We start from the raw sequence: 16,595 nt of genomic DNA on the forward strand, positions 1-16,595 counted from the left end.
GAAGAGGGGCTCAATTTCTTCCCTTGGCCTGTCCTCGACAAAAAAACTGGCGGAAAAGCTCTATTTTACAGTCCCTGTGGAATTGCATTAGCTCCGACAGGGACTGTAGCTCTTCTGAGAGCTCATTCCACCAAGGAGAGGCCAGGGCTGAGAATATCCTGGTCAAGGCCAGGTGAACTTCACACGGCTGAGGATCACCAGCCTATTAGTGTTCACAGAGTGAGGTGCACGAGGAGCTAGATGGTTCCTCAGATATGCTGAGGATTCCAGTGCTTGAAAATCAGGTGCCTTTTTCGTTTCATGGGGTTGGTTCAATGATAGACAGGGCTAGAATCTCACCTGCCCATTGTGGTCAGTATTGTCCACTCAGAGTGTCCTGGGTCTCTGGACCCCTACTGCCAGATTTTTGAACTGGAGATGCTGGGGATTGAACCTGTGACCTTATGCATGCTCTACTGGTGATCCACAGCCATTGCCTTAAGATAGCTTAGCTGAGGAAAATATAGTAACGAAGGCAGAAAAGTATAAAGCTGTGGTGCGTCCCTTCCTATAAACCCATCTCTCAATGATGCTTCTGTCCAGTCAGGTCTGTCTTGGAGAGCTCCCAGAATTGGACATGATCTCCAGACAACAGAGGTCAACTCCCATGGAGAAAATGGCCACCTTGGAGGGTGCATTATTATAACCAACTGTGGCCTTTCCCCTCCTCAACCCGCGCTCTCTACAGGTTCCTAAAATTCCAGGAAATTCCCGGTGCAGAGTTGGCAACTCTCAGCAGGCCCCAAAGTGCAGACACTGCAGCCCTGGGCCCACCGATCCAGGCCCTCTAGATCCAAGGAAGATGTGGCATTGTGCTCTGTTGCTTTATGTGCAGGAGGGAAAAGAGGAGAGACGCTAGCCTCTCCGTGGGACCTGGGGATCCCCTGGGATGACAGCTCCTCTCCAGACCACAGAGATCAGTTTGCTGGGGGGAAATGGACACTTTGGACGGTGACTCTGGGGCATTATACCCCACTGATGTCCCTGTCCTCCCCAGGCTCTATCCCCAAATTTGGCAACCCCAACCTCTGCACTCTGCCAGTGTAGGAAACCTAGAAATGATTCCAAATCCCCCACTCCCTCCAGTCTGCCACCTGGAAGATCCATGGAGCGGAAATGAGGTCCTCTTTCCAGCAAATGTCAAAGTCCGAGATGGGTGGAGGAGAGAATGTTTGGAGATAATATAGAGCAGTGAGAGAGTCTGAGTTGATGCAGGCTGAGAAAAAGATCAGTGGGGATGAGGAAAATAGGGGTGAGTGGAGGGGTGGGGAACTAGCCTTGCCAAGACTGGGTCCTGCCTGGACAAGATCCTGCCTGGCCTTGTTAAAAACGCCACGCCAAGAGAAGGAAGGCCAGAGCAGCTCTTAGAATCGATTGACACAGAATAGCCTTTTCGCCAGAAGGAAGGACGAGGTGATCCCATCCTGGGTGAGAAGACAGCTTTCTGCATTTATTGCACGAGAGCCAGCGTGGTGTAGTGGTTGAAGAACGGTGGTCTCAGATCTGGAGAACCGGGTTTGATTTCCCCGCTCCTCCACATGCAGCCTGTTGGGTGACCTTGAGGTAGTCACTGTTCTCTAAGGGCTGTTCTCACAGAGCAGTTCTGTTAGAACTCTCTCAGCCCCACCGACCTCACAGAGGGTCTGTTGCGGGGAGAGGAATGGAAACACATTTGTAAGCCGCTTCAGGACTCCTTCAGGTACTGAAAAGCGGGGTATAAAAATACTGCTCCTCTTCTTCAGCTTCTTAATTGCACAAAACGGCTGAAATTATTGAAGAACACATGAGGTGAGCCCTCTTGGGTAAGACCGTGGGCCCATCTACTCCAGCATTCTTTGTCCAACAAGGCCAGATTATTGTAAAAACAGAAACAAATACCAGGAAGCCTGGATGAATGTGACATGCCCTCCCTTGTCTGTTCCTGCAGTTCAGAGGTAGACTGCTGCTAACTAGGGTTGGTCATAAACAGGGGAAATGCCGTTCATTTAATTTTGTAGTTTGTGGCCTGCTCAGTTTGTGTTCATGGGGCACCCAGTGTCCTCTCGTAAAGCTTGCCGCCCGCTTGCCCCCAAGAAGTGAAAAAGAAACATGCGTTTGCGCCCTTTGTCTTAGTGGTTGCCTGTAACTTAGAGATGTGCAGAAAGAAATCACAGAGAGGCAGATTATTAAAATGTCGACTTTTCTGCCTGAGGATGTTGTGTGATGGCCAAAGGAAAACACAGCTTTAAACAAATAGATTCGTAGAGGAGATGTGATTATCAGCCATGTTGCTGACGGAGAGGAACCTCCACATTCGCCTCTGAATCCCAGAGCCAGGAGGAAACATCAGGAGAAGGCCTCATCCTCTCTGCCCTGTGGTTGGCCCTCCGGGGGAATTGGTTGGCCATTGTGTGAGACAGAATGCTGGACTCAAGGGACCACTGGTCTGATCTGGCTCTTCTTAGGGCCTTTTATAAGACCACATCTCTGCTGCTGGTCCAATGTCCTTCTCATAGAATCATAGAATCTTAAAAAGAATTGGAAGGGACCTCGAGGGTCATCTAGTCCAACCCTTGCACAATGCGGGCCACTCACCACTCTATTGTTCATCCACTGTAACCTGCCACCCCCTTGAACCTTCATAGAATCAGCCCCTCCGTCAGATGGCTATCCAGCCTCTATTTAAAAAGATGGAGAACCCACCACCTCCCGAGGAAGCCTGTTCCACTGAGAAACTGCTCTGTCAGGAACTTCTTCCAGATGTTTAGATGGAATTTCTTTTGAATGAATTTCATCCCACTGGATTTGGTCTGTCCCTCCGGGGCAAGAGACAACAACTCTGCTCCATCCTCTATATGGCAGCCTTTCTGGCTGCTTCATAGGAGCTACGGGACGACAGGGTCACTAACCAGAACAAAAAATAAACCCTGTTTCCTCTTGTGGTTTTAATAGCAACTTGGTCAGCATAAATCAGCCGGTGAGACTGGCACCATCAACTGCAAAAGTCTGGGGGGGAAACCCACTCTGAGTGTAAAGTACAGAGGAGGGGCCCGTAAAAAATTCCGCAAGCTTCATGCAGTATGCACTGTGCTTTGAGAAGACTGTTTTTAAAAAAACTGCCTATCTAGGTGGTGTGGGTTTATGAGAACCGTCGTAAAGAGGATTGTTCAGCAGAGAGTTGGTTATTTCCATCTCCCAGCCACCGATGCACGCAGGTGTGGGCACATGTAGTCTTGGCCCTTCCTGACCAGGTCTCTTGTGGGCAGTGGAACCTATGAAGGGCATTTGGAACAGGAATACATTGCAAGAGGTATGTAATAGCTTGGGTTTCCAACTCTGAGCTGGGAAATGCCTAGAATTTTGGGTGCAGTGCCTGGAGAAGGGGGCTTGGGGGAGGGATTGACCTGGAATCTGTGGCATACCCCCTATTTCACCCTCTGAAGTTGCCATTTCCTCCAGGGAACTGATTCCTGTAGTCTGGAGATTATTTGTAGGATGGAGAGAACTCCAGGCCTCACCTGGAGGCTGGCAGCCCTAGAACTACCATATTTACTGGCCTCATTGCTTGCAGAATGCCCCAGAGGTCTGAGGAAACAGTGTCTTAAGCTTATACTGTCAGACAGACCTAACGAAAATGATTGACAAATTTGCTTGGGTAGCTATAAAAATAAGGCAGAGCTGGACCAACCCGCTACCCTAATACTTTTACACTGGATCCATATGCAATTGTTCTTATTTCTTGTTTTTATCCATTCCTAATTGATTTTATATCTGTAATTTTATGTTTTCTACTGGTTGGTCTATGGCCGTAAATAAAAAAATTGATTGATTTACCTGACCTTGAAATGCAAGATGACCCCGTAAAAATGTCATGCGCAAAAATGTTCTTATTGCACATGCTTGTCAACTGCATGTGAATTCACCATGGCCTTCTCTTTTCCGTGATTTCATACTTGGGGCGGGGGGAGAAAACGGGTCTTTCTTTTTGGTAAATGCAGTAACATCGATGGCTCTGTTCTCCAGGTTTATTGCAAATGCGTAAGCTGGTCACCGACTGGATAGTTCCCTGCAATGGACGGCTTAAAATTCAGCGCTCTGATTTGCTGCTTCATTAGCATCGTGCTGCTCGTCATTGTCCTGACCACTTCTGATTGGGTGGAGGCCAATGAACACGCGGGCCTGTGGATAGTTTGCAATGATACCAGATGCAATCCCGTTGGAATGCAGATGCAAGGTAAGGAGACACCATCGGTACATCATATGAGATTAGGGCTGCTGGGCCTCCCACTATGGCCTCCTTTGAGAAGGAGTATGCCATGATGTCACTTCCAGGGTAAAACTGGAAGTGACATTGGGTAGCCCTAGGAATCACCAAAAGTGCTATGGTTTGACCATTGTGGTGATTCATAGAGCTAGCTGACATCACTTCCAGGTTTTCCCCAGAAATGACATCATGGTGCATAAGATGCTGAGCCTCTAGGGTAGCCAATTCCAGATGTGGAAATTCTGGGAGATTTGACGGTGCCCCCCCCCTCCCCAATCTCTAGCCAGTTACCAGGCCCAACACAAAAAGAGAACCTTTGTAATACCTTTTACTGGTATCACACACTAAGTATCGTGCAAGGCTTCAAGCTCACTTGTTCTAGAATAGTTTAAAAAGATGGAAGACTAGAAGGAAGATTTGTCAGCTCCTGATTCGGATGGTCTGATCTTGCTGGCATCTTCAGTGAGATACAGGCCTTCAATTAGCTCCACTTTACTTGAGGGCTGCAGAGTTACAGAGTGTCCTCTGGGAGGTTTGACCATTTACCCACCCTGGCAGGGGCGCATCTTACCATCGCGTCCCAGGCCAGAAACTTGGGTGTGACCATTGATGCCTCCCTGACTATGGAGGCGCAGGTCAGGAAAGTAGCCGGCCAGGCATTTTTCCATCTTCGCCAAGCTCGGCTACTAGCGCCCTACCTGTCCCCCGAACACCTGGCCACTGTGATCCATGCAACGGTCACCTCCAGATTAGATTTCTGTAACTCGCTCTACGCGGGCCTATCCCTGTCTCTGATCCGGAGACTCCAGCTGGTACAAAATGCAGCCGCTATGGTCCTCACCGGCACACCTTGGAGGGCCCACATCCAGCCTGTGCTGAGGCAGCTGCACTGGTTACCAATTGCTGTCCGGATCCGGTTCAAGGTTCTGGTTCTATCCTTTAAGGCTTTACGCGGGCTGGGACCCACATACCTGAGGGACCGCCTAGTGCCCTATGCCCCCCGCAGGGCTCTGCGTTCTGCGAGTGAGAATCTTCTGGTCATTCCCGGCCCTAGGGAAGCACGCCTAGCCTCGACCAGGGCCAGGGCCTTTTCGGTCCTGGCCCCCACCTGGTGGAATGAGCTCCCGGGTGAGCTGCGGGCCCTGCGGGACCCTTTAACGTTCTGCAGGGCCTGCAAGACGGAGCTCTTCCGCCAGGTCTATGGTTGAGGCTGGGGCTGCCGGGGTACATCAACTGCTCTCCCCCGGGCTTCTTGAACATCATTGACCTCCTTCTCCTCCACCCCCCCTTTTTTTAGGAATGGGGGTAGGAAGGGGATCTTATTATTGTGCTGCCATGTTGTGACATTTTAAAGTCTTTTAATGGGAGTTTTAATGGGTTTTTTAAGACATTGTAACCCGCCGCGAGCCATTTGGGAGTGGCGGGAAATAAATCGAAATAATAATAATAATAATAATAATAATAATAATAATAATAATAATAATAATAATAATAATAATAATAATAATAATAATAATAATCTTTCAGTCTATGTCATTCTTTGTTCTGTCACTGAATAGCAGAAACCGAAGCCTGTCTAGAAAATATCTCAAACACCCTCATTTCTTCAGTTTCCTGAATGACATTGGGGTAATAGTCCTGCAGTTGTATATGCCAACTGTGCTCAAACTCTCTGCTTTCATGGAGCCAATGAAGCCCTAGCATCTGCCACAAAGGTCTTGGAAGGATCTCCTGAATACCAGGGGCAAAGAGAAAGCTTTATTTTGGAAAGTGTAGTGGATGTTAGAACTTCGGACTAGAAGTTAGGTTAGAACCCTAACCCTAACCCTAACCCTAACCCTGCATAGGATCAGAAGCTGCCCCTTCCTAGTTATAGGAGGATGGTGATGTTCAGAGGCACTAAGCCTCTGAACATCACCATTGGGTTGGGTTCTTATGAAGGGCTTGGCCTATATGCCTGTTGTTGGCCCTCCAGAGGAAATGCTTGGCCACTGAGTGAGGCAGGATGCTGGGCTAGATGGACCACTGGTCTGATCCAGCAGGGCTCTTATGGTATTAACTTCCACGTGGCACCTGGAGATCTCCCGCCATTTCATTTGATCTCCAGTCAACCAAGACCAGTTTCCTTGGAATAAAATGGCTTCTTTGGAGGGTAGAATCTATGGCATTGTATCCTGCTGAGGTCCTGCCCCTCCCCAAACTCTGCCCTCCCCAGCCTCTACTCCCAAATCTCCAGGAATTTCAGAACCCACAGTTGGCCAACTTAACTTTAAAAGAAGTTAAATAAACACACACACGTGTACACATTTAGCTCATTTCCTCTCTCTCTTTCTGCCATTGGTGTCTCTTCAGGTTACATCCATGCTACTCGAGCCTTATTGATCATTGGGCTGATAGCTGGGACTGTTTCCTTCATTGATCTTTGTGCCTCGTTTGGTCACGCTTATTTTACTGCTGGCTCCTGGACCAAGTTCACATCTAAAGCGAGCTTCTTTGCAGGTATATTTCAGTCATTCAAATGTATTTCCTCATCATTATTTCCATTATTTTCCATTAGATCGTTTTGTCTCAAGACTGATTCCGCATTGGAGGCATACCTTGCTTTAGCCTCGCTTTGGATTTCCATTGGATGCTGCGAGTGGACGCTAGGCTTTCCGCATTTAAGCTTTCCTCGCCTCATTTCTCAGGCTGAAATTCGCCATACATTTTCTGCATTGAGAGTCAAAAGGAGGCAGCCTCCCATGATGCTTTGCTCCCTTCCCTTTTTCCAATTTTCTTTTTTGCAAAATGGTGCCTCCTTGTACCTTCCTTTTTGTTGCACCCTTTAATTCTGCTATTCTGGGCCCTCGATTGCCTCCCCCTTCCCCCTCAAGTATATTCAATGTGATTTTTTTAAAAAAATAGGTTATCATGTTACAATGCTGCTGCAATGAGAAAGACTGCCACTATTTTTATAGTTAGAAACAGCATTGTAATGTAATCTCCCCAATAAAAAAAAGGCAAATTTTCAGGAAAAAGGGGGAGGAAGGGAAGGGGGAGGAAGGGATGATTGGGACAAGGGGCATGCACAAATTACTCAAAATGGTAGCCATGGGGGGGGGACAAATGCAAGCATTTCTCCATTGAGCAACCCCTAATTAGATTCTGCCTTAAAAATGAAATCCCTGTATCCGGGAATTTTTTTTAACCATGTGGTAAGTGAGAGGGCCTGCACCCGGAAAGACAGATTTTAATGGAGAAATGGGCTAAAAAGTTGGTCCTTTAAAAATGCAAATTTGAACAATATCGCTAGTACGGAAACAGTCTTATGCTAGTTGAACTCAGATTTTTTTATTATTCAAGTTCTGAAATGTTTGAAGCTGGTCTGAGTCCCAAGAAAATAATTACAGTCACTTCTATTTATATTTTTAGATAAGCCAACATCCTTTCTGTTTTCACAGGCTCAAGACACAATTATCAGACCTGCAATGTGATCTGGTAGTAAAGGGAATGGACTCTACAAGTCCGTGTCATCCCTAGAAATCTAGGACCCATTTCATGCCTATCACATTTCACTTGGAATATGAACCAAGAGCACGGTACGTAGGGGTACGTGACGTGAAACGGCCCCGTCAAGAACAGTGCTCTTGACTAAGTGATATGCATTCTTGGTTCATATTCCAAGTGAATTGTGTTAACGGTGATACTCTGTTCAGATATTGATTGGCAATCACTGAGGAAGATACAGAAAGCAGGATCAGAAGACCTAGGAGCACATTTTGGTTCCGATGTTGGAAATGAATGGATACTGATAAATTGCAAATTAGAAATATATTAATTAAATGAGAAAAAAAACCCTCTAATACATTGGTGCCATTTTGATTTCGACTTTTGACTTTGAGTTGCTCACTCCAACAATGACAACTCTAAAGATGAACGTGCAGCTTCAGTTTTCAAAACTTAAAGGTATATGAAGCCTTTGCACATGGTCCTTGGACATCTGCCATTTCCCAGTTGGAGGAGCAATTCTTTCTACTTGCTGCACATCCACAATGGAGCTCCATGACCCTGAACTAGAGCAACATCCAATCAAGCACTAGATTTGGGTACATCTGCCTGGACCACTTCCGCTGGCCATCTTGGACTTCAGCTCCCTGCGCTTACAGTCCTACCATCGTCATGCAGAACTTTATCCTGCTACAGACCAGCACGGTTACCTTCCAGAATTTCAATGCTATCTTTTAAAATTATTCATAGGGCTTTCAGTCCTGGCTGCTTTGGGCACCTTCACAGGAGGCTACTTTGTGAGCGGAGTGGTGGCTTTAAAGTCGCTGGGATGGACTTATGGCTTGGGCTGGGTTCCTGCACCTCTCTTCTTCATAACCGGTGAGTATATGTCCAATGGGAATTCTGGGGTTCTCAGAGCTTTAAGATACCCACAACAGTATAGCAGGCCCTTTATTTCCCCACTCCCTTTTGTGACAAAAGAGTCAGAATGATCAGAAGGACCGGATATCAAAGGCATTCATGTGGAAACAGATTCATTTAATATGTGTCTCCAATTCCAAAGCTTGGGTCACAGGGCTGGGAAAGGAACATCTGCCTGAGGGACCAATGTCTACTGGGCAAGATAGACAATGTTGGACTGTGTGGACCACCGTCTGATCTGTAGAAGTTAGGGTTCCCAACACTGCCTCAGCAAATGCTGGTACGTTTGGGAAACAGAGCCTGGGGAGGATGGAATTTCGGTCAGATGCAAAGTCCCTTCCAGGTGAGACCCTAGGTACCCCTCAAGTCTCCATGGCTTTAACCAAAGACACCTAGAGCTCCACAATATGATGGCCATTTTTTCCCTCCTCACTTCCTTAGTGGCAGGAAATTGGAGCTAAAGGTGGCTACTTCGCTCCCAGGGTAGGTCTTGTATAAGACAACTTCCTTTGGGTAAACTTAAGATTGGAATAGCAATACCAGTTTGCAGGTGGGACCTTGGGATCCCCTGGAATTTCAGCTCATCTCCAGGCAACAGAAATCAGTTACCCTGGAGAAAATGGCGGCTTTGGAAGGTGGACCCCATAGCATTAGACTCCACTGAGGTCCCTCCCTGCCCCAAATCCCGCCCACCCCCAGCTCCAGCCCCAGAGTCTCCAGTATTTCCCAACCCAAAGCTGGCAGCTTTCAATTGAAATATCTTCTCCAGAATGCAATGGTTTGAGAAAGATCTTCACCCTCACTTTTACTAGAAGAATCTACAATTCTTCTCTTGGATTGAGCTCCTGGAAGGAATAACAGAATTGGTGACATCTCCATATTTGTGACATTTCTCTGGATTAGGCTCACCAGACCTCTTGCTATGGCAAGCGACCTCTCAATGAGTGTTGTCATTGGCTGCCGCTGCTTGGAGTGGTGGAAGGAGACAGATTTATTAAAACGATGCTACTACTGAACACAACCTCAAGATGACAAAGAGTAGCACTGAGAATCCGCCTCCTTGCTGGCTGCTAAGCTTGGATTGTCAACTCTATCAGGACTAGTTAGGGATGCCAGCCTCCAGGTGGGACCTGGGGATCCCCTAGAATTACAGCTCCTCTCCAGACTACAGAGTTCAGTTCCCCTGGAGAAAAGGGCTGCCTGGGAGGGTGGACTCTAGGGCACTGTACTCCACTGAGATCCCTAACCTCCCCAGGCTCTATCCCCAAATCTCCAGGAGTTTCCCAACCTGAGATATAATATGCTACCTCTCCATCCCCTGCTGGTGGCCAGGGGGGACCTGGCAAGCCTTTGGTTTCTAAAAGATGTTTACGTTGTTATTTATCTATATCCACTTTCATCCCTGGACAAATCCAAAGCACCTCACATCCAATATGATCTAGATCAACCCAAAATCAACAAAAGGAAGCAACAAGGCGAGAATCGATGGCTGGTTCATACACAATCACCTTCTACGAGGGGCCAAGATAGGCCTTTGCCTGTTGCTCTATAGCTCCCTCCTAAGGAGTCATGCCTCTTGCCCTACCCAACTTTAGAGCCCCGGGAAGAAAAGGGATGCAAGCTGAGCCCTGATGGCAGCAAGCCAGCAAGATCTCCCTCGCCCGTTCCTTCCCCAGCCATTTTCTGCTTGCCTGTAATGATGTGCCTAGGATGCATACGTATGCTGAGTCAATGGCAAGGCCGGACTCTGTGGATGAGAACATGCTCATTCCATGGCGGTAAAACTAGAGGCCAACGGTCCGGATGCTTCCAGAGATGCTCCCTTCCCTTCCTGCCCTGATCATGTGACTTCTTCTCTCCTGCCAGATTGGCTTGCTCACAGAATTCACACTCGAGGACCAAAATGACGTCCAAAAGCAGGATCTGAGCTTCCTCTTTGACCTAGCAGAGTCTTGCCAGCAACATGCTCACTCTGTTTCATACTAGATCTGGGGGGAAAAAACTACTTGGATGGAAGCATGATTTTGAGGAGAGACACATGAGTTTGGATTGGGAATCAGAAGACTTGGAGAGACATGTTTGCCCTGGGACCTTTGGTAGACACTCCCTCCTGTCCATCACTGGCTGTCTTTGAGTCCTTTGGCTCAACAAGATGTTAGCTCATTGAGAAAGAACTCTTTCGGAACACGGTTCTTTCCATTGCTTGAACTGGACCTGTATTTGAGCATGTTTGCTTTCCAAATTAGTCTACTGCTTGACAGGTTGGGTGACCATAATTTTACAACCAGAGATGCTGGGGAATTGAACCTGTGGCCTTCTCTATGCCAAGCAGGTGCTTTATCCATGAGCCATGACCCTTCCCCTTAAAAAAAAGTAGCCCTAAAATTGCCTTGCTGTTTTTATGTTGTGCATGTATTGAAAATTGGGCGGGGGGGGGGGTAATGATATATGTTTAGGGGGCTGGTTTTAGATGTTTTTAAAAATGTGATTTTATTACACGTGTCAGCCATCTTGGTGGCCCTAGTCAGGGCTGAAAGATAGGATACACGTGTTGCAAATAAATTTATAATGAATCATGGTTAATTAAGCCAGGCCAGACTTCCTTGGCTGCTGTTTTAGATGTAGTCAGTTTGTCCCTCAGTACTTTTTGGATCTGTTTCAAGAAGCAGAGCAGGATTTTATATTCCACTTTTCCCACTTTTATATCCCACTTTTCTCTACCTTACGGCATCTCAAAGTGACCTACAATCACATTCCCTTCCTCTTCCCACCACAGGAACCTCCTGAAGTAGGATGGGGAGATTTGGTTAATATAGCAGATTTTTGCCCAGGCATAAAAGCCCGAAACCGAGTGCAGTAGATAAATCTCCCAAGAAGTATATTGGGGAGGGGGGGGGGAGGAAAAAAATCAAGCGAATCCAGTTCATATGTAGGTTGCTGTCTGGCTAAAAAAAATCTCCATGGAAGATTTACATTGAGGGCCATAAAAGGCACAGTAAAACAACATATGGGCTAGGGACTCACTGGCTCCAACTCTATAAGCAGGTTGCAGTCAGAAGAAGAAGAAGAGCTGGTTTTTAGATGCTGTTTTTGTCTTCCAGGAATAGCAAAGTGGATTACATACAATCACTTTCACCTCTTCTCTCCTGTGAGGTCGGGAGGGATGAGAGAGCTCTGTTATGTGTGGCAAGACCCTGCTCTATAGACTGGCATACTGTCTCCAACGACCAGTGGTACCCTTCAATTGTCTAGGCTTATGCTAAGGCCAGACACTGTTAAATTCTGCCAAGACCCAGAAGGGCCAGACTCCATTTTCTCTCCAGCTTGTTCCAACCACAGGGTCAATATGACAGCTGCAGTCACGTCTTGCCTTCCTTCCCCCCCCCCCCCCGCATTGTATTGCTGATCAAGTGGCCATGTTTGCCTAGAGGCTTCAAGGCAAGTTCCTTTGTTTCACACCTATGACTAATCCTAGGCCAATCTACCAGCAGAGATTGCTCCCCCACCTCCATAGCTAGATCCATTGACATGATTGTTTCTTTTTGTGTAGACACATTAATGGCCATCTCGAGACCTGGCCAGGCCATTTCCCAACATCTTACCCATGGGAAATTCCATAGGAGCCTACCATGGTCCTATCACGCCCCCATCTCGAGCTCAGCATGACCTCCTCTCCCTCAAAACCTATAAAAACTCTGGCTTTGCCAAACCAAAGTGTGCTTCTGATTTTGGACCCATTCAGAACACCCTTCACGTTGCAGGTTGGTTGTGTCACTCTGCCTCTAAGCTCTTCAGGGCTAGTAAATTTACCTACTATAATCTTCTTCCCCCTTTATTTTTCTATCTGCTTGACTGTTAGAGTGCCAGATAGATGTTTGCCCATTTCTTTTTATTATTTTCTTTCCAATAAAGATTGTTACTATTTTACTATAACTACTTGTTGTCTGCCTTGAGTACTAAAGGGAGTAATCACCTCATAAACCTGGGCAAACAATCCTTAACTCTATGTTACCAAACTTCTCACAAAGCTATTCCCCACTGCTAAATATACATGTGTCTTGGACACGTGTGTGTGTTTCTGGTTAAAGCTCTGACAGAACTGCTCTGTGAGAATAGCACTATCAGGGCGGTGACGAGCCTAAGGTCACCCAGTTGTCTGCATGTGGAGGAGAGACGGGGAATCAAACCTGGCTTGTCAGATTAGAAGCTGCTGTTCTTAGCTACTACACCAAGCTGACTCTTTCATCTAAAGAGTTCTTTCCCTATCGCAAATGGACAGTTTGTCTAGCATCTTGTGGGTGGGAGCATGTGAGCATTGTATCTACAGGAGAGACCTGCAGAGATCTGTGTCACCATGGAAGGCCATGTGCAGTGAGTGATAGGACCAAGATGAAGAGGGGTCAGAGGGCAGTTCCTGGGCTAAGACAGAGAGGCATCCCATTCAAGGAGATCACACCTCTACACACTTAAAGTAATATAGTGCCCCTCAAGGTCCAGGCATGCTGAGTTGCTCTCTTCAACTGGTGAGACTGAGGGAGCTCTGAGAGAACTGTGACTGGCCCAAAGTCACCCAATGAGCTTCATGAGGAGAAGCAGTGGGGAATCAAAACTCCACCATTCTTAACTACCGCACCACGCTGGCACTCAAGGCCTTTTCGTCTCTCCCTTAGTCCTCTTAGTTTAACTGTCCAATTTATTGGGGGGAGAATGTGGGGATTGTCTTTGTGCCTGACACTCAGTTGGAACCTAGAATTCCTTTCAGAAAAAATAGTTCACTAACGGCTAAAGTCATCTGATGGAAGCCTCTCATCCTGCTAAGGAGAAAGCAGAAGGAGGTAAATAAGCCCAAAATTAGCCCAAATAAGGCTCTCAGCTCTCGTGGTGCCTACTTAACCTGCCAAAGATTCAGGTGGATAGCCACGTTGTTCTGAAGAAATATAACAAGTTTGATTCCAGTGGCTTCTTTCAGACTGATGGAAAATGAATACTGGGTATAAGCTTTTGAGTGCATGCTTACACCCAGAATTAAACAGGTGCCATTGGACTCAAAATTTATTCTATTACAAGCCAAAGTCAGCTTCCTGTATATCAAATGCCTTTCCTCCCTATCTCTTTAATATTTGGCTAATTCCCCTTGCTGGGTAGATAGTCCACTCCCCCCACCCAAAGGGAGTAGTGGAAGAAACTTCAGGGCCATTTCTGCAGGAGAAATCTGCCTCTGGACAGCCTCTGGTTGTTGGCAGGTTTTAGAGCACCCTCCACGTAACATTGTCTGGCTCGAGTTTCGGCCATGTTTGCTTCAGGATGAAGGAAATTGTCAAAACTGGATTTACCACCTTATATTGCACTTCTCCGTTTGAACAAAGGGGGAAAGGCATGATAGTTCCTGTAAAAATATCCCATCCTCACACCTACCCTTCCTTCTCCATTTCCTGCTTTGAGAATTAAAAAATAAAATAATGGTGCGGTCCCCGTTGTGGCACAACTGCAAAACTATTTTTTCAAAGGTAGAGTAAAATCTTCTGTAAAGTGTCCATGGTCGTTTTGGTATCAGGAAGACAAAACACAGTCCTGTTTGTGTTTTCTGGCAGTGGGGAATAAATGGAGAAAGAAGGGGGGTTGTGATCTGCAAGGTGTCTGTGTGCTTTGTTCTTAAGCCCAATGTTTACACAAAATCACTCTCTAGGGTCCAGTTACCATTTCCAGCCTCTCATAAATCTACCCAGACATAGAGTCCGAAACACTACAAATCCCCCCCCCCAAAAAAGGGGGGAATGCTGTGTCATTCTGTCGTTTCTCCATAGCAACTCGGAAATGTTCATTTTTAAAATTTAAAATGCTTCTGTATTGTGGCATTATTGCACAGGAACACAGAAGTGACTTAAAAAAAATAATTAATTTCACGGTTCAGGGGGTAAGAATATTTCAGTCCACAAGAGAACCACTGTGCTGTGATTGGTGGCTTGCTGTGATTGACAAGCCAAGGATGGAGGGGGGGAAGTTCAGCTTGTTTTCCTTTGCAGCCTTGTTGGGAGGCAAAAAGCCATGATGAGGCAGAGGGAGACGCAGGAGGGGGTCTCCCATGAGGAGGTGTGCAAACGCGCGGCTTACAACCGTGCATATGCAAGCAGGAGGCAGCGTGAGGTTTGCACCTCCATGCAGAAACAGTCCAGATATTCCCTGAATTTAATGAGACAGTTGTTGAGATTAGAATGGCCCTCAACGTGGCTGAACTTTTGCACTTGGAAGCTATCCCCAAGGCTGAAACCATTTTAGACAATGGTCTAAAATGGAGGACTGTGCCTTTAAGTAACTTTAGGGACCTATTTAGGACGTTTATGTATTCAAGAAATGTGTGTACCACCTCTCCAGAGCTTTCCCAGGCCATTCACATATCAAACAATAAAAGAAAACTAACCAAGAGAGTAAGAAGAAATCCCCACATAGCAAAACAAGTCAATAAAACAAACCAAGCCAGTAGAATAAATAAAAGATCAATAAAAGCCAGTACATAAAAACACATAAAGAAAGCAGCCTAAAGTCATATTAATAAAACAGACGTCATGTTAGAAGCAGCTTAAAAATTGAAAACCCTTCATTAAAAGTCTGTAAAGAGAAATGTTTTGCATGGTGTCTACAAGAAAGTAAACTAGCTGTTAGGCAGTCCTCAAGGGGGAGCACATCGGCAAGGGCAAGCACCAACACCGAAAAAAAGCCCTATATCTTTTGGCTCTGGGGTTGCCAACCTCCAGGTGACACCTGGAGATCTCCAACTATTTACATCTGGTTTCTAGGTTACTGCGATTATTGTTCCTGAATAAAATGGCTGTCTTGGAGGGAGGACTGTATGGCATTACACCCTTCTGAGATCTCTCCTGTCTCTAAACCTTGCCCTTCTCAGGCTCCAACCCCCAAATCTCCAGGTATTTTCCAACAGAGTTGGCAACCCTAGCTTACCCCCCACCTTCCTTACCTATGCAAGCAGCCACACAGAGAGCAGGGCCTGAGGACCAGATGGACAATCCAGGCGGAGACAGTTCTTTGGCTTGCCTGCATCTATATCAGACCAAAATGTATATCAGTAATTAAGTCAGTTACCTTTAATTATATCAGTCTAAACAGTAATATCAATGCAAGAAGATTGGTCATGAGATCAAAGTAAAATCGGAGGTAGGTTAGAAATTACAATGGCTGACTGTTGTTTATATAGAGTAATTGAATCGTCATGACAGACAATTAACCAATTATTACAATTAGAAAGCAGCACAAAAATGATTAATAAAGCCGAGACATTCTAAGGATTAACAGATGACAATAGATAGTGGGTTAGAATTGGTCACAATAACAATAGCCAGGAATTTGGCAACCTCTTTTGGAATATCGGCTTTGGTGTCATTCAAAAAGAATTGGCAAGCCTGATCAAGAATGTATATATTTCCCCTATTTGGCTGTCTTTTGCCTTAGAAGGGTTCTTTCTGCTTTCTGTCTTCTACAATGACATGTAAGTTTCTGATTTCCCATTTTAAATAAATAATGTTCACTTTTTACGGAAAAGCCAGGGCCTTCAGAGGGCTCGTGTTCCATGCATCTACAATGCATCCAAACCATTATGCTGGCCAAGGCCAACCCCAGTAACGTTGGGGTTCTTATAAGTGGATTGAAGTAAGGACACGTTCCTGAACCACTGATGACATCACTGTCTTCATCACCACCATCACCATCCTCCTCATTCTTGTATGATGCCCTTTCAACAACAACAACAACAAGCCTTTAATAGCATATAAAAGTACAATATAAGAAGGGAAAGTGCAAAAGGAGTTGCCAGCCTGGAGATGGGGCCTGGAGATCTCCCAGAGTTACAACTGATCTGCAGACAGTGGAGATGAGTCCCCTGCAGAAAAGGATG

Source organism: Paroedura picta, chromosome 5 (assembly GCF_049243985.1).
Source record: "Paroedura picta isolate Pp20150507F chromosome 5, Ppicta_v3.0, whole genome shotgun sequence".
Lineage (NCBI taxonomy): Eukaryota > Metazoa > Chordata > Lepidosauria > Squamata > Gekkonidae > Paroedura > Paroedura picta.